We start from the raw sequence: 19960 nt of genomic DNA, 5'->3' as shown, positions 1-19960 counted from the left end.
TTCGGCGTAGGCTATTCGTTGGAATATTGTGCAATAATGAACGCTGGGTCTCAAGTTGGGTGACTGTGTTGCGAGTAGTACGACCATTTTTATTTGTTTTTATATGTACTTGTTGAAAACTGAGGGTAAGATTAAATGAGAATATTCCACAAGCTTTCTAGGGCGATTGTAATATTGGCACATGGGTATTGTAAGTTGTTAATATTAGTACAGGATCCATCTTAAAATCTTTGTGCTGCTCATTAATTATTATTGTGATATGAGCATAAGTCTGGATAAAGCTGTGTGTCTGAACCAAAGGTGACTATTATGGCTCATGTTGGAGTAATACCAAGTTTCACAGTGAAATAAGTTTCAGTGACAGTGACTATATCACATGATGACGACTCAATGCTCCTGAACCGAAGACTTTCACATACATATCGTGGTATTTTTAGCTAGTAGCTCATGGGAGCAATACAACCAATAAATTTGTCGTTTGGTATTTATATTTCTAACCAAATTTTCTAAAATTACTAATGTGTTAAAAGCTTGTTATTAACCAAAATTCTGTAAAAAAAATGATATTTTCCATACAAATACTTTCAAAGTCTTTGCGAAGAAACCTGCGAAAAAGTATTTCCAATCGAAATAACCTGAAAATTTGCACTCTTTTACGTTATCGTGCACCTTCATTCACTTGCCAACGCAATCAACGGAAGTGTCGGTATCCTTGATATTCACCGCCAACCCACCACGACTAAGATCAATGTCAATATCCCCTTCACCAATGCGAACGTCCTCCTCAGCTTCTCTTGCATTGCCACCGCCAATTTGTAAGTCTGTGTGTCAAATCTTTTTAAAATATTTTCTTTTTTTGAATGAAAATCATACAAACTTATGCCAGAATACTGATGTCGCCACTTGTTGTTTTTGTTTCATTATTTTTACGCTTCATTCAACTCTTTCGATTTGTCTTTTGTGCCCTCCGACTTACCAGTGTAAGTGTATGTGAGCGTTATGTTATGTTTTCATTTGTCTGTCGCGTCTGCCGGCTGTTTGGTTACAGAATGCGCCACTGCGAATTGCATTTTTTCTGTTTACACATATTTTTGCAGCACATAATGAAAAGCAATCAAAGATGCAAAGCCAAGATACGATGACTTCTGCAGCTTCTGTTGAGCATCGAACCGACCAGTGTTTGCTGGAAGGCTGGTGCGCTGTTCGCTTGTGTGTTTGTTGCTCGGCACAGTGGTGCAGTAATGACTGAAATTGTTTGAATAGAAAATATAGAGATTAATAATTGTGTGTCTCAAATTTTAGCAAAGTTTTCTTTTTCAATTTGAGGTAGTTCCTTGTCATATAGTTGCTCAAAATCGGACTGAATAATTATGGATTCAATCATTGTGTGATGTGCATTCAATTCGACAGCAGAGCAGCAATACTGGTTGAAACTTGCTGAGAGGGCTCGCAAGATTAGTCATGGAGTGTCTGACCTACAAGCAAATGCATCAAGTTACTTCGTTATCATAATGGCTAGGTACTCATGAGGCTTGTTCATAGCAAGATTCATCTCACCAGGAACTCTCTATTAATGCCAGCTTCGGACTTCCTGACTATTACAATGTCCAAGCCAAGGTTGCATCCATTAAGGTGGTAATCATTTACTGCTCCGGAGTGCAGTCTCCTTCAGAGAAGTGACAATTTACTCAGATAGCCGAGCAGCGAAGGAGTGTCTAACCTCGCTGTCAATAGCATCGAGTGTCTTTGCGGTACGACTAGTATGGGCGCCAGGCCACAATGGAATCGCAGAAAATTGTAAAGCTGATGATCTAGCAAGGAAAGGCATCCTAAAACCGCTATCAGTAGAATGGGAGCGGAAGTTTGGCCAGCACTTAGTCATCATCGGTACATGTGTTGTCTCAAAAGCTTTTTGGATCAGAATCGAAGGTAAGAGTTCTCTGCCCTCAGTAAAGCTAAGATCACAAAATGCCATGAATTGCTCCACTGTACGCTGTGAGCCAAAAGTAAGTATGTGTGCGGCAAATATGCACGGGTTTTTGAATGAATGGCAATGCTGTTCGCTCATTCATTTACAATTTGTTTGTGCGTAATTTTTCCTATTGACACAATAAAGTAGATGAATGGCGGAAAAGTATTCCTGTTCGTTTGCTGGCTTAAACATACTTACCCACATACAAACACACGCACATATATATATATAGACGAACAGACGTTGGTGTGCATGCATGTTTGTGTACAATCAATTTGTGCAATGAACTCAACGCCGCTGAAAATGTCATGAACTTGTACCGGAAGGCGGAAGTGTAGACAATTTGACATTCAGAAATGAGCTTAAAGCACTTTGGTAATATATTTTTACGGCCCTTTAAAGTTGGTGACAGACTGTGTTTAATTTTATTTAGATAATTGAAACCAACGTAACTGTTGGATAATACTGGGTTCCTTTATTCATGACTATTACTAAATAACAAGCGAAGAGCTCCCCCGGCTTAAGCTTCTAGCTTTTCTGGCTGATGAAAAGCTCTGGTGGCTTTCAAGAAAAAATAAAACGCATATAATTTAATACCGAAAAATCAATCTTCTCGGCTTTATTTGGGTAAACAAGCGACTTCATGAAATCTCACCAAAAATAATGATGGGAATTAATCGTTTCGATGTTTGTATGGATAATGATTCCCTCAACACATTGAGCAGACCAAACAGTACCGTTTTGAGTAGGTAACGGTTTCTCAGATATTTACCATGCGCCAAATCTTGAAAAAACGCATGAAAAAACCCGCGAAAAGAGGATCGACACACACCACCTCTTCGTCGATTTCAAAGCTGCTGTTGCAGCACGAAAAGGAGCTGCCTTTATATCACTATGTCTGAATTTGAAATCCCCGCAAGACTAATAAGCTTATGCAACCTGACGTTGAGCAATACTAGAAGCTCCGTCAGGATCGGAAAGGCCTTCTCCGAGCCGTTCGATATCAAACGAGGTTTCAGACCAGACGATTCCCTATTGTACGACTTCTTCAATCTACTGCTGGCATATACCGATAATATTGATATCACTGCCCTCAACATCAGTGTCGTTAGTTCTGCTTTCCCCAGACAGGATAAGGAAGCGAAAAAAAATAGTCTGGTAATGAACGACAGCAAGACGAAGTATCTTCTGTCATCAAACAAGCAGTCGTAACACTCACGACTTGGCTCCCACTTCACTGTTGACAGTCAGTCCTATATAATTTCGTCTATTTTGCAACCAGTATTAACACCAACAACAATGTCAGCCTCGTAATCCAACCAAGAATAACTCTTGCCAACAGGAGCTACTTCGGACTGCGTAGGTAATTGAGAAGTAAAGTTCTCCTCGACGAACAAAGACCAAACTCTATAAGTCACTCTTTATTCCCGTCCTGCTACGCGGTGCAAAGTCAGGGACGATGACCACATCTGATGAGTCGATGTTACGAGAGAATGGAGCTGCGATAGATTTGTAGTCCTTTGCGCATTGCCAACGGCGAATATTGCAATCGATGGAACGATGAGCTGTACGAGTTATACGAATGCGAATTAAGATACAGCAGCTATCCTGGCTAGGTCATGCCGTCCGTATGGAAGAAAACACTCCAGCTCCAATGGTTGGTGGATGATCATCACTCCAAATACTACAGTTTTATTTATTAATGAGCTTCATCACTAAAAAAAATAAATCTTAGAAAAGTCGTATCCGTAAAATCTTTCATAAAGTTCTCTGCTAAACAGCACCAATAGCGAGTTCGGTACGCCTAGTGCTATATCGAGCCATGATTGAATTACCAACACTGCTGGACGATTATTTTGATCGACTAACTGTGGTAAATCTTTTACTTCAACTTATTCCAAACAGCTTTGATAATTTGCATTCAGCAATATTTTTTACCCTTCTCGCACGGTTTGCAGTGACCGGAACAACTAGGAAAAGGAGCGCCTTTATAGGAGTAAAGAACTCACGGTCACGTCAATACCAAAGTTTTAACTATCTTTTGTAGTTTCGTTATTGTTTTTGTATAATAAAGATCTTTCAATTGAAGATTATTTATTTCTTCAATCGGAACGAAACGAGAGAGCTAGTGTATTCTCCCAAAGTTCTCATTTCTTTCCAACTCGAAAGCTAAATTTGCATATTCATTTAAAGTAGAAACAGTTTAAAGTCTACTAAAGGCTATGAGACTAGCGTTCTCTGTGCCTAACATATAGACTTTGTGTAGAAATAGTTATAGGATGAGTACTACTTGTATATTTCGCCAAAATATTTTCAAAAAAGATATTAAAGTAGTTTGGCCATTCGTGCACACCAACTGACGAATATAGTCAACTAAAGCTGCTTACGCGACTTTAATCCACTAACCACTCTGCAGCAGTCCGTCGCTCATTAAGCCAAACAATTGCTATACAAACAAAATACCCAGGAAGCTTCTCCCTCTCACGCAAGTTCTGAAGCTGAGCTAACCGTCGAACTTTTGACAACTACCGGGCGTCACCTACGCTATGGCTATTTCTACGTTTATTATGCCGACAATATGGATATTCCTTACTGCCGCTGTCCAAAAATGCACAGATAATTGTAATAACAAAGTAATGATGAATTTGATGAATGCACATTCGACAATAAAGTTTCAGCTGCTCAAATATGAAAATAAATGAATAACTCAACAGACGGTTTTAAGGCAAAACTTCATGCCTGGGGGATGTAAGCCATAAGAAACTGCGGTTCGTAAGTATGTATGCGCATAAGAAGTTCTGTCAATATGACATTGGCATTGATGTCGGCGCTCAAAATTAATATTCCAGTGGAGGAAGGCCAAATTTCATCCTTGTTGCTAATACACGGAAGCTTTGTTGTAGCTTCAGCCATTTCGGTCGTTGAGCGGAGAGCGTTGTGTTTGGTAAATCTGCAAAGGAGACAATTATTCAGACAGCCATTGTAGTGGTTGGTGCTGGGCAGGGTACTTCTTTCACTTTATAGAGCACACAATAAAAATATAAATTATTCAATTATAAATTACTTGCGACCAAAGACTGCCACTGCGACTGTGACTGCGTCTGAGTGGCTACGCTTCCGTCGAGTGATTATTTGTTTGGCTGGCGTTCTGATGCTGTGCCTCGAAAATAATTCGCCGAGTCAGCAGCGAATTTTGCGTATCTGATAGTTATCACTTGCAGTGTATGTGTTGTTTGTGTAGCCTCGAGAAAGACCTAGGGTCGGAGGCGCTGTAAACTTGAGCTATCTCTTAGTGCAACAAGCGCGCTTACGTCGAGTCATTTGGTACCAATTTCTTGCCACGATAATAGGAATTTTCGGATATGCATTGTTTGCGCTTTGTCTGTGCGCATGCAAAATCGTCTGTGTCTTTTCGCAATACGCAAACTGTCTTCTAAATGTTTTTCTTACGTTTGACTACAAATTACTTGTACACACAATGAAATGAAAATAAGCGTAAACGCCGACTTGAAAGCCCGTGCTAGTGCCGATGACAGCAACAACACAATGATATTTGTGGTAGAAGTCGAGTAGGAACTTCTAGTGGGGCCAGTTGGATTTCTAATGGCGTGTAAGTATGTAGTTGTTGGTAAGCGCATATTTATGACTGTTAGCATGCTGCCCAGTTCTTGGTCTGCAGCATCTAAAATTCTGGGTACTACATGTCGGCCCGTGAAGCATTGAAATGATTTATGAATTTAATTTTAGCACTCACTCAACGGGTTGTTAAATTATTCGCAATTTCAACTAGAGACCGAGACCAAATGAGGTGGCGAAATGTTAGTTGCGTTGGAGGTCTTTTTGCACACTCTTGTAGGCAAGTGTTAAGCGAAATTGTAATACCCTTCATAAAATCGAAATTTTAATGAAAGTTGGTTGTTTCAGACATATGGATTTCAAGAGTTTCTTTGTAAAATATGGTCGGCCGAAAGCATGCGCACCGATTGAAATTTAAGTGTGCTTTGTCCAATCCACAAAAATGTAGACCCCACAATCTGCACCAACTACCGTGGGATAAGCCTCCTCAACATCGCATACAAGGTTCTATCGAGCATATTGTGTGAAAGACTAAAGCGCACCGAAAAAAACTGATTGGATCTTATCAATGTGGCTTTAGACCTGGAAAACCAACAATCGACCAATTATTTACTATGCGCCAAAGCTTGGAAAAGAAGAGAATCGACACACACCATCTTTTCGTCGATTTCAAAGCTGCCTTTGACCGTACGAAAAGTCTGTTTTTATGCTGCAATGTCTAAATTTGGTATCCCCGCAAAACTAATACGGCTGGTTAACTGATGTTGAGTTGATCCAAAAACTCCATCAGAATCGGGAAAGACTTCTCAGAGTCGTTCGATACCAAACCAGATTTCAGACAAGGCGCCTCCCTATCGTGCGACTTCTTCAATCTGCTGCTAAGGAAATAATTCGAGCTTCAGAACTTTATCGAGCAGGTTCAATCTTCTGCTGGCGTATGCCGATGATATTGATATCATTGGTCTCAACACAAAAAGAGTTTGAAAGGTGACCAGGACTTAACATGAAATACTCTTTACTTACATAGCTATTTACTTTGTCTGTCTATTTGAAAAAAAGTGTAATGTTGGGTATGATTACAAAAGTTTTAAGTATTCCCAAATTTCTATAACATCCAGGGTATAACCATGAGACAACAGCTTTATATAGTTTCTGTATTACCTACGTTGGTTTGCGAAACACAGTTCCTCACCCAGCGATTTTTGCATTTATGGCATTTATGAGTTGTACGACGTTGCTTACATGGACTGTTGTTGCATGCAGAAAACAAAATATTTTGTTAGAATAATGTAATATTTAAACACAAACACACAAGCACGTCAACACATAAACACATAAACAATACGGGCCAAGTATTAAAGTCGTAAAACTTAAATAGGCTTAGTTGAAGGATGTGCGAGGGCGTTGAAGCTGACTGCTACTTGAACGCGCCATAATTTTCCAGCAGCGTTGCATTAAATTCGTCTATTATTTTTACGCGTACTTTTCCAGCTCATTTAATATGATAATGCCTCTTACATGCACATAATTATTGTAAGTATTATTTATAAATGGCCTGATATTTTGTGATCGTAAAATTTTCTAGGTGTGATGTGTACGTAGTCCGGCCCACATTTGAAAAGCTTAGTTATTTTGATAGTCATGATAAACTTCTTACTAGTTCTATTATTTTTCTTTACTGTTTATGCTTTCATTAGGCTTTTTCGGTCATAAATTTTAATTTAATTTGAAAAGAGCAGAGGTCATACCATAATTATTTACCTACAAATAGTTATTTCAAGACACTCAGCGAATAATATACACAAAATTTACACCGTTAAATAACAATAGATTTCTAAACAGAAAAAGGCAGAGATTACAAAGCGACTAATCAATGGTAATTCGTAGTATAGTATCATTATTAATGAAAATTTTTGTCGTGAACTTCTGATCTCAATCAACTCTATCGATGGATTAGGTATGAATGTCGAGAAGTCACTCGCCTCACTGGGAAGCTAGGCTCACACCAAGAAGCCTGCATTTTTTACAAAAACAAGATCGAGAAGCGGTCACAAAAGAGATGCTTGACAGTGTAGCTGACGGCTCCACACTAATCACACGCATCATTACAATTGACAAGAAAGAGTTTATGAATATAAGGTAAGGTTATGAAGATAAGGTAGCTAACCACTAATTTAGCGAATGGCACACCAAAATAAGCCGAAACCGCAAAAAACCACGTCAAAGTCCGTCAAAAAAAACAATGTGATGCCAATAGTTTTCTTTGATTACCGTGGTGTGGTTCACAATGGATTCGTTACACCAGGTCAAAAGGTCAGTAAGGAATAAACCTTGACCGGTTTGAAGTGTTTACGTGAAGCAGTTCGTCCTAATGACTGAACTTGTTGGCAGAAAATTTATGAACTTTTCATTACGATAATTCGCCGACGTATTCTAACGTGACTGAGACTGACTTTTTTGGTAAAAAACGAAGGGATAGTCGTTGTTCAGCCACCATATTTGTAACATTTGGCTTCCTGTGACTCCATTGAAGCCATTAAAATCCATTCGCTGAAGACACTGAAGGTCAGTTCCGTCGAGACTTATAACAAGTGTATGAAAAATTGATTATATCCAAAATCTGATCAATTAATTTATCAAATTTGATCAGATTTCCATTTATATATAGGCAGAGCATAATTTGCAAGATCGAGGAATTTTTAATCAAAATACCTTAAGTGAAATGAAGTTTCGTTTTATTATATCTTTCCACGAAAATGTAAAAATGAACAGAAGCCTAGATTTCATTATACTTTAGTGTCAGAATATAAGAGCAAAATATCCCGACTTAGTGCGTGGTCTACGTATTTGAAACATCATATTATGAATACTAACTACAAGCAAATAACTAATTTTTCCTATTACACTTAAATCAAGTGCTGCAAATATGTAAGTATTTCTTATAAAATTTAATGTAAAATTCAGTCAAACTTGATGCTGTAGTTTCACTGATACATACATACATTAGAATTGTATGTCGCCACTTTTGTGTGCTCCTTGGAACTTTTATCAACCCACAAGTACTTACTACTGTTTGCCAATCATTCATTAAATATAATTTAGTGGTAGCAAGTTCTTTTGACTATCAAAGAGCAGCCGGAAATACTTTCAAGTGCGTGGCGGCGGTATGGAAAAAATATGGCTGTTAAGATGACCAGATGAAGATTTTTTTCTTTTATGAATTTAGAATATATGAATTTGTTAAGAATACTATATAAAGCAAACGAAATGCTGGTTTCAAGATTTAATAATGAAATTATTTCGTAACATTTGTTGTAGAATTTTATTTCATGGCCGGTCGGCTGGAAACGCAGATATTGCAATAATATGTTAAATGCATAATTCTATAAATATTTTTTTGATAGAACAGATGCGGACTCAAAAATTTTGGTTTTTTTGCTATTTAAACAGTGATTTATTAATACTATACATACTAAAAATACCATCAATTACTTATGTATGCATGAAATATTTTTTCTGGCAACCTTAATAACATTGCAAAAGCTTTTAAATCAGAACTAAGGTTACTGAAGAGTCCACTTACGCAGAAATTGGCAATGAAAACTTCGTTTTTTTTTAAGGTAGCAGCAAACGCAAGCATACATTGTAACACAAGCGCAAGAAGAAGCTGTGTAAGAAATGTCCAAATATGCTTCAATGCGAAAATTAATTTTAAGTGCTCATAATTCAAAACGTAAGAAGGAAATACGAAACGAAACGTCCCAAAAACAAGCGTGGAATTGAAAAAGAAAAGATAAAGCGAAAACTTATCGCCGCAACTACAAATTAATAGAGGCAGAGGTGCAACACGAGTAGGGTATAGTGAGACAGTGATTTCGAAGTAAAATAACGTTTTACAGAAGTTCGAGATAGTTTGTTTTATAAAATATCTAGATTTAGAAAAAGTCTAAATTTTAAATAATATCACTGTTATCGGGTAAAGATAGTTAGCATGATTCTTAAACTTCATCTGAAAATTAAAATAATATCCGAAATAAAAAGAAAAGTATGGAAAACAGTGATGCTTCAGTCTTAGTCTGGCAAAAGCCGAACAGGTGAAGAGAAAGTGCCACAATATTTCCACCTAACTTCCTTCTTGAAATTTTAAGAATTTTCGTCCCACAAATTATTTTGTCTCATCGCGTGAATTTCAAGAATTCCTATCATTACTGTGACGTGAGCCTTGCTAAGAGCTAGTAATAGTTACCATCCTGATTGAATTTGCGTAAGGATGCCCTTTCTTGCAAACTCATTGCCTGCCCAAACAAGTTTAATTGCAACAGCTCCAGTCGTTCTTCCTTTTTGCTGTTTTGAGATTCCAAGAGTACCCAGGTCCTTCTCCACCTGGTCTTTCCAACGGGGTTGAGGTCTTTCTCTTCCTCTGCTTTCCCAGGCAGATACTGCTTCGAATACTCTCACAGCTGGAGTGTCTTTATTCATTCGGACGACATGATCCAGCCAGCGTAACCGCTGAAGCGTAATTCGCTGAACTATGTCAATGATGTGGTATATTTCGTACAGAATGCGCAAAGGTCTGTAAATCGTCCGCAGAACCTTTCTCTCGAAAGCTGGTGACTTTGACTCATCAGATGATATCATCGTCCATACCTCTGCACAATATTACAGGACGGAAATAATGAGTACCTTATAGAGTTTGGTATTTGTTCGTCGAGAGAGGACTTTAGTTTTCAATTCTCTATTCAGTCCGATGTTGACAAGAGTTGTTCTGAGTTCAGTCTATTGTTGTTGGTTTTAATACTGGTGATAGACGAAATTGTCTACGACTTCGAAGTTATGACTGCCAATAGTGACGTGGGGGCGAAGTGACGAGTACGACGACTGTTTGTTTGATGACAGTCTTGCCCTCGTTCACTACAAGACCCATTTGCTTCGATTCCTGATCGAGTCTGGAGAAAGCAGCTTGTTGGGGACAATGATATCAATATCACCGGCGTACGCCAGCAGCTGTACACTCTCATAAAAGATTGTACCTTCTCGATTCTGTTCTGTAGCTCGAATTATTTTCCCCAAGAGCAGATTGAAAAAGTCGCACGAAAGGGAGTCGCCTTGTCTGAAACCTCTTTTGGTATCGAACGGGTCGAAGGGGTCCTTCCCGATCCTGACGGGGCTTTTTGTATTGCTCAACGTCGGTTTACACAGCCATATTAGTTTTGCGGGGATGCCAAATTCAGACATCGCGGCATAAAGACAACTCCTTTTCGTGCTGTTGAAAGCAGCTTTGCAATCGCCGAAGAGGTGGTGTATGTCGATCCTCTTTTCATGGGGGTTTTCCAAGGTTTGGCGCATGGTAAATATCTAATCAGTTGTTGATTTTCCAGGCCTGAAGACACACTGATTAGGTCAAATCAGTTTGTTTACGGTGGGCTTTAATCTTTTACACTACACGCTGGATGGAACCTTACATGCGATGGTGGGGTCTCCCTTTTGGTGGATGTTAGTTATATACAGAAATAAAATATAGTCCATACTATAATTACCCTATTAGCCGATTTGCGCATAAAACTGGACTAAGATACGTCTTATCTAGAGCAAAATGGAAGCGCTTGTAGGGGTTTTCATACCCCCGTTGAGGGAAACCGTAAACTTAATGTTACGCCTCTGACGAATTCACCCAGCGATGTGCAAATTTGTTACACAAAAAGTAAATGCAAGCAAAAGCAAAAACCCGAAAATATACAACAACAAGCGAAAAGTGCAACAAACTTGTGCGGGCAATGATCGATTGATCGTTAGTTGCAATTGCGAATACTTCATCAAGCACCCAGCAACGCAGAGGTAGACAACGCCGGCATAACCGATCGCTGATGGATGCGTCGATTTTTTTATTCTTTATTGCGCCTTCATTCTGATTTAGAGGATATAACTCTTTCTGCTTTTGTTGTTGTTGGTTATGCATTACTTTTTTATCTTGATGCGCCCTTGAGGGTCAACATAATGAGATGCAATCTGTCAAAATTAAGCATCCTCAGTATGCGAATTGCCATTGTTACTCAAGGAGAAAGAAAAATCAAAGGTAATAGCACAACAACAACAGCAATCGCAGCAGCAATAACAAAAGCGTAACAAAAACCGAATTGATGAAGCAGCCAAGAAATAGCAGCAAATTGTAGGCAAATTTTTTATTGTTGACTGCAAAATTTCATAGCTGCAGGTGAACCACACCTCAGTGCAGGCGGTGCAGGCGCACAGAGCGACCGGCTTTGATGATGAGTTGGTTGGAGGCGTGTTCCCGACTGCTCTGCGCTGCGATGTTCTGCGCTGCTTTGAGATAAATTGCCCGGGACTGCGAGTTGGAATTTTGATTTCGTGAGTTTGTTGAACTTCACGCGCCTGCATACATATGCCTCACAAAGCTGGCGCTGAAAGCGAGCAATAATCTGTTTCTAATTTACAACCCAAAGCGAAGTGAAAAAAATAAATCTGTGAAAAATTTATTTATTTTTCCTCAATGAAAACATTTCCCTTTGCACGTACCAACGGCATTTTTAATATCTGACTCTCACTTTCCGCTCGTCGCATACTCGTATATATAAGCGGCGGTGTACTGATGTGCTCTTTAATGGGAAAACGTTTGGATTTGCAAATGAGTTTTGTCCGCTTTGGTCGGTTGAGATTTGTAGTTACATTGACACTGTTTGCATTGCAGCCGATAGACATCTGTTGATGCGCAAACACCGAATGAAATAGAAAGCATGCAATTTTATGTCAATTAATCTCAAAGTGCGATAAGCCGCCCGAACGAATGGTGCCCTGTTGCCGCTTATATTACATTGCACTCGTATATGGATTTATTTATTCTCTTTTTTTTCAAAAGGACGAATGCCATTAATTTGTATCTGAGTCATGTTGAACTGTTAGAACGGTATTTTTTATTGCTCACTGACCTACATTTCAATAAAAAAGTATATTCAGCATAGTGGCGCTTACATTTACTTCTACATGTGTATATAGCAAGGTTTATACTGGTGGTATATAATATATACATACTTATTTTAAATATATTTGGCCGAGTTTTTCTCTTGTTTTGTTGCATGCTCCTATCGTTGTTATACCACTAAGGAACGGAAATATCCAATCCAATTTGTCACTGGCTTTATCCTGTATAGCTCTTGCCTAAAGATGGCGCACTACAAAATTCCATTTCATTCACCGTTGTCAAAGGAGTGAAAGCTTAAAGGTTTTGCAGAATCTATTCCAGACACTAATTAAAGTAATCATAGATTTTGTGTTCTATGCGTGAGACTGGGATACTTATACAGTGAAAATTTACATCCTCTGGTTGTCGTTTTACAAATTAAAGTAACTATTTCCCTGGCGTTGATTCTGGCAAGTTGCAATAGTATCAAATATTCGCTTGCATCCCAACTTAGCCCTTCCTTACTTACGAGAGCTGCGATATATATTTCTGGCCTAATAATGAAAATAGGCATATTTAGCAACGAAAATGTTTTTTTTTTCGTTGGTTTGGCTCGTTTTGGATGACCCACACGGTCGATTGCTGTTTTGTTGTGGGCTCATACGCATAGATCCATGATTCGTCACCTGTGACGATCTTATAAACGTCACACGCACCGCGATCGTATTTTTTCAGCATTTCTTTACACCAATCGACACGAGCCTTCTTTGAGCGATTGTCAAATTGTGCGGGATCCAACGAGAACAAACCTTTTTTACGGCCAGTGTTCATGCAATATCGAATGTGTGCTGGTGGGAGAAATGCATATGCATGCCTCTATCTGAAGGTATGTTACATGGCGTCTTGCATTATCAGTTCACGTACGGCATCGATGTTTTCTGGCACAACGGCTGTTTTTGAACGACCTTCACGGAATTCGTCTTTGAGCGAGCGTCGGCCACGATTGAATTCGTTGTAACAGTTTTTCACAGTGCTATAGGATGGTGCTTCATAGCCATACAAAGATTTTAGTTCATCGATGCACTCTTGTCGTGATAATTCACGTCGAAAGTTGTGAAAAATAATCGCACGAAAATGTCCACAAGTTAATTCCATTTTTTGGTCGAGATGAATTTTTTAATTCCCTGTAAATAAAACAATTCACGATTAAATGACAAAACGTTCTGAGTGATGCTATGCTAAAATATGCCAAACTTTCCAATGGAAATGTCAGATTGCACCTGGTAACACTTAGTGTTGCCTAGTCCAGAAATATTTGTAGCAGCCTATGTATTACGATTAGCTTTGCGTAAACACCCAAATAGTGTTGCTTGTTGACAGAGGTGCTGGTCGGAAGAAATTCGGAGGGCACTACATCTCGATAATCGAAGAGGACTGTCAACATAACCTTGAATTTTGACCTACGTTAAAGTGTTTTTTCGGGTTCGGCTCACATTTGCTTGAGATACGGTCGATTGATTGTCAATTTCGGGGTCATAAGCATAGATCCAACACTCATCGTCAGTAATAATACGTTTCTTGACATCTTGATAGTCAGAGAGTATGGTTTCCCAGACGTTACTTTCACTTTTTCTCTTTTCTTGATCTTTCACTGATCCTTCCGATATTCCAACGATGTCAATTAGATCTCGAACTGTTAGTTGTAGATTCTCAAGCACAAATTCTTTTATTTTATTGACATGTTAATCAAAAATTTCAAAAGTACGTGTCGCAGATTGAAAGATATTTTCGGTGAAAGTTCGGGATTGGGTGGGATTGAAAAGTCATAGTCCTATATGAATAGTATTTATATGAGAGACGAAGAGTGATCGGATAGAAAAAATGTGACATATGGAAAGTGAGCTTAGCTGTATTCGTAGAGAAAATGGGTGATTTGCATAATATGTTATAAACTTGTTTGAATTGGGGATTCCTAAGTTGATACAGCATTAGTGGGTTGTTAGTTAAGTACCTTTAAATTGTTAAGGGCGGGACCGACCTATTTGCTTTAAACTGCACCCAGAGTTCAACTCGACTCGTCGTACTAATCATTTACGAGTATATATAACTTTATACTTAATTCGAATGGTTTCAGTTGAAACAAACCACGGTAGACAAACTTTTGTACCTGGCAACATGTTGCGAGAGTATGAAAATCTTTTCGCATATGTTTTGTTAATAGTTTCATAGATTGATAATTTGCATATTTAAAAAGGCGAATCCTTTTTAGACAATGCAATAAATTACCAGGAAATTAGTGCAATTACATGTATAAAGCTTAAGTCCAAGTGGCATTCGTGCGTGGAATTAATGAACGAATTGTTCAATACAAGTATATTGGGGAAAGCGGAAATTATAGCAAATTTGCATGTTTTGTTTTTTCAAAACATTTGAATTTGCTTGAAACGAGGGCGGAATGGGAAATTTTAGATATTTGAGGATAACTTCCGCCAATCACATACGTAGACAAAAAATCATACACATTTGTAGGCATAAAAAATTAAATATGTATTTGACCAAAAATAACCGTAATAATAATAAGAAGAACAAAAAAATATTTCTGTATTTATTTAAATTCGTGTTTTTACGTCCGTTATTAATGGAATGACCTACAGATAAAAACCGTTAATAATGCGTATAAAAATGCTGCTTAATTTACCGCGTCGCTCATAAACTTCCGCAAAGCTTTTGGTTTTCGTTTTTTGTTGTCGACTTCATTACAAAGGCAGCTAGCCACGCAGTTGAGGCAACAAACAAAAATCGGAAAGTTTTTTTCGTGGTGAACGATAAAAAATGAAAAAGGATGCAGAGATTACACGAATAATAGAAATTGCGCAAACAAATAGAGTGAGGTTAAAAATAAATGAGATAAAAACCTCCAACACAATGGTAGGAAAAAAGGACTTGCTGCTTGATTTTTTTTTGTTTTTGCTGTGACCATTTCTGTTTTTGTTTTGCTTTTGCTATTCTACTTCGGAGTTCACTTGAAAAATGCAAATTTCAACAATTCGCAGATAATGCAAACCAAACAATTTAGAAAACAACAGACAATAAGCGAAACAATAGAATGAAGCCTGAAATCATTTTTGTATAGCCAGCGGAAGGCAGATGGCGGGAGGGCATATCTTCGATGATTCGCCAAACACTCAGACTGAATCTGAGACTGACTTTGATAATGCAATGAGAAGGTACATGAGAATATGTGTCTGTGGTTTTACATACATATGTATGTATGTGGATGCCGAAAGGGAGTGGGTACACCGGTGCGTATGCGTGCTATTACTAACTAAAAATAATAGTTGAAGAGAGGATAAATGTTTTAGCTTAACCATTTCTAAAAATTACTTAAGTCATATTCGCATCCGAATAAATTTGTGTTATTCACGGACATATTTAGCAAAACAATTATACAATAGATTAGTGGAAACTGGATTGAATGAAGGTTTTAGATAGCTGTAGTTCTCACCTTTAACCACCGACGGGAACCGAAAGAGGAGAAGGAACTTTTTCTTCAAATAAATGCCGAACCTATCATATAGCTTATAACTGAGATATAGAGCCTTTCTAATATATAGTACAGGTATATACTATTTGCTAAGACTTCTGCGAGCACCTCCTATGGAAGGCTATTTAAAGGCGGCAATCTCTTCGTAGTTTTAAAAATTGGTTGCTGAGGGAGGACTGCAAGAAAACTTGTTTCTGCCATATATGTGTACGTATATGGTATAATTCAAAGTGTATGCAAATAATCATGGGATCCAACAAGTATAATCCACACTTTCAAATCAAGTGTCTGTAGTTCAACTCGCATTATTACTGTTGACATTCAAACATATGTATATGTAAGTACACATAACCTCAAATATATGTATTTAGATTTGTGCATATTTTTGTGGTAGGAAAAATGGAAACGCACTAATTCGCAGACCTACAATTTAGCATTGAATTTATATTCCCATCTGGAGATTATCTTCAGATGGCCTCAACAGCCATAGGGTAGCAGTCAACCCCAATTGCCTTGCTCAAGGTAAAAGCAGAAGCCAAACACAATGGCCTCAGCGGCAGTTCACAACAAAGAAATATACCGCCTTGTACATATTTGTACATACAAATTTCACCCAAGAATGAAATTGAATTGAATGAAATGCAAATCGCTGCAGAAATCAGCTTAGGAGTCACTAAAATAATGTAATGTTGTGGCATGAGCGTGAAATAGAACGGAGAGAATTGGGTTAAGCATTGTGAGTTGTAAGTGTGTCGGTGCTTTTTATAAATGGAGTAGGCAAAGGTGGCATGGATGAGCCGGAAACTCTTCCGGTGCGTATGCTCGTATGTATGTATCTATATCTCGTAGCTATAACATTAGCACACCTGCACAACAATGCTGCCTTTAAAACTCTCGTGGTTTCTATTTATTTTTTGCGAAAGTGAAAAACTGTGTGAATTTGCATATGTGTTGTAAAAAAAAATCATAGAAATACATGTAGAAACCCATTTATATATAATTTTATTTATGAAGCTGAGCTATATGATAAAGTCTTTTTGAAAGTCGCTTTGTCGGAGTCGGATCGAAACCTTACAATTGGATAAATCAAACCCTTCTTATCGAAGCAATTTTAATATAGCCGAAACGGTGAGCGCCCCTGGTATCTTCTGACTAGCATTCACAATTTAAGGAGAGACTTTTGGTTGTCAGAATCAGGCAATCAAGAATGTTCAGTCAATAATCAAGTTTATTCCTACTCACGTCAGAGTATACTAGCTTCACGCTAATGACCAAAATACTTCGATCACATTCCAATTGAAATAATCAATTATCAAATTAACATCACTTGTAAGACTTTAAGACTAAACTAAATTCTTATCAAACAAACCCTCACTCACCCCAAGGGCGCAGACCGTCATTAGCCTCAAATCAGGGTAATTAACGTTTATGAATGAAATATTTCGTTAGCTGCGCCTGGCTTATTAAAAATTTTATGTCCCTAGCGAAAAAGGCCGAAAGGACATTGCCAGGCGCGGGGACAATTAAAAATTTGAAGACTTGCTCCGAAGAAAGTCACAGAAAGCGAAATTAAAAGGAAATGCTTATTTAAGCTTTTGGCTGTAACAAATGTTGTTGTAGCAATATAAGACTGTCGCTTGAATGATGGGGCCACCAGCTGACGACATTCATTTTCAGCGTGTTTCCTGTTAATTTTTTCTGCATTTCCGCGCACTTAAACACCCTCGGGTAGAGTGAGTGGCTCGGAAAATGTGTCCTTTTTTATTCTATTAAAAGAAAGAAAAACTGAAATCAAGCAGTGCAATGGTAATCAAAGGAAGAGTGTGTGTGAATAATATGACTGTAGACCGGCGGTGTGAAGAAGGTTATGTGAAGAAGGCGCTGTGTGCCAGCACTTTGGTAGGAAAGCCTGTGACGAGCACAGCAGACTGTAAGCGGGTGCGAGACAGGGCTGAGGGGTGAGTATGATGCGCTCATTGTAGGCGTAAACCACTCCATTAAATAAATTAATGACAATTTCCAAGTTTGTCATTTGTTTGTGTAGTACTTTCTTACCTCTTACGCTCGCTCGCCAACCCCTCGCCAACGGTTTGTCCTTCTGCGCCAAGTTCGGTCCCTTTTACAAACATGGCAAGAAGTGACCAAAACCAATTAAAAGGAAAACAATAACAAAGACGATGGAGCGTGCAAAAAAGTGTCGCGTTGCTGATGGCAAGTGTTGCGCACTGATTGATGCCGAGCGAACTCGAGGCACCGGAAAAGTAGCCATCGTCAATGGCTGTAGTGACCGTGTGCCCTTTCAAGTTGGACGCTGTTTTTATTGCGACGTTTTGCTCGCTCCACTTCTTTTGCTTGTGGCGTGCACGTTTCTTGTACTTTCATTTGTCTTGTCTTCTTGTCTTTCTGGACATTGCTCTGCGCTTTTTGTGCGCTCGTAAGAATACTTTTTCATAAGTTGTGCTCGGTGTTGAGTAAGTTCGGTCGCGTTGTTTGTTCTTTTGTTGTTGTTTGCGCAGAAATCAAAAGTACGAGAAAATGGCAACAATTAATGGCGTGAAAAGCCACTTGATTGCTGCTGCAACAATTCAAGGTGAAATCGAGTGTATCTATCTTTGCTCTTAAAAGAAGCGCAAGTAAAAAGAAAAACTTCTTTTCTTATCGCTTTTCAGCACTGCCGGCAGCACATTTTGTTTGTTTGTGTGCTATTTAAAATTTCCACACGTCCGCTCAGTTTTGCATACATTGCGACGGTGCAATATTTCCCAGACAACGAACGTTTTTTGCACGAACTTAATTATTTTCATTTGCTGCAAATTACCATTGTCAGCGTGACTATTTTTAGTTGTAAGCTTTGGTGTTACTTTGTATACCCTGAACAGGGTATATTAAGTTAGCCACGAACTTTCTAATACCCAGAAGATATTGTTGAAGACTCTATAAAATATATATAAATGATCAGCTCGACGAGTCACGTACACTTGTCTGTCTGTCTGTATATATTTCTTCAGATTTTTAGATAATTTAGATTTTAGGAAACTTTATTATCTTACAAAATATGCGCTTGAAGGTTGCCATGGCTTACAGCCCAAAACAACGATACATTCTCTAAAAAATTTATTCAGATTGGACAACTATGGTAAGGTGATCCAAGTAGAGATATTTTTATCGGTAGACTTTTTTCGTGTCGTGACATTTCACAATGGAAAGATGCAAGGCTGAACAACGTTTACATATCGTTCAACTTTATAACGAAAATTCACTTTCCGTAAATAATGTTTTTCGCGAGCTTCGCTCAACTTATAGTCAAGATAATCGGCCTACTGAGCGTACTATTCACAACGCCATCACCCATCTGGAGATTTAGTATTCATTATTGGATAATATTCGACCGATATGACTACGTCCAACAACGCAGTGAAAAAAATATAGCAGCTGTAGCTGAGTCTGTACACGAAGGTCGTGGAGAGTTGATCCGGCACAGTTCGCAGCAACTCGGACTAACGTATGACACGACTTAACACGATTTTGCATCGAAATCTTAAATTGAAAGCATACAAAATACAGCTTGTGCAAGAACCGAGGCTGCTCCCAGGCCGCATCGCTTTGCTCTATGGACTCTTGAAAAGTTCCAAGAAGTTTTCGAGCTTAATTTAGTTTAGCGCTGAGGCCCATTTCTGGCTGAATGGGTATGTAAACAAGTGAAATTGCCACATTTGGGGCGAAGACCAACCTGAAGAGATTCAAGAGCTGCCATTTCATTCAGAAAAAAACAACGATTTGGTGTGGTTTATGGGCTGGTGGAATTTGGTCCATATTTCTTCGAAAATGATACTGTTAAGAACGTAACCGTCAATGGTGATATGATACTTTTTGATGCCTGAAATTGAAGGTCGTGATCTCGGCAATATTTAGTTTCAACAAAACCCCAACGGATGTTCTTTCGAATGATAAT

Source organism: Bactrocera dorsalis, chromosome 2, assembly GCF_023373825.1.
Source record: "Bactrocera dorsalis isolate Fly_Bdor chromosome 2, ASM2337382v1, whole genome shotgun sequence".
Taxonomy (NCBI): domain Eukaryota; kingdom Metazoa; phylum Arthropoda; class Insecta; order Diptera; family Tephritidae; genus Bactrocera; species Bactrocera dorsalis.
This window is presented reverse-complemented; position numbering follows the sequence as displayed.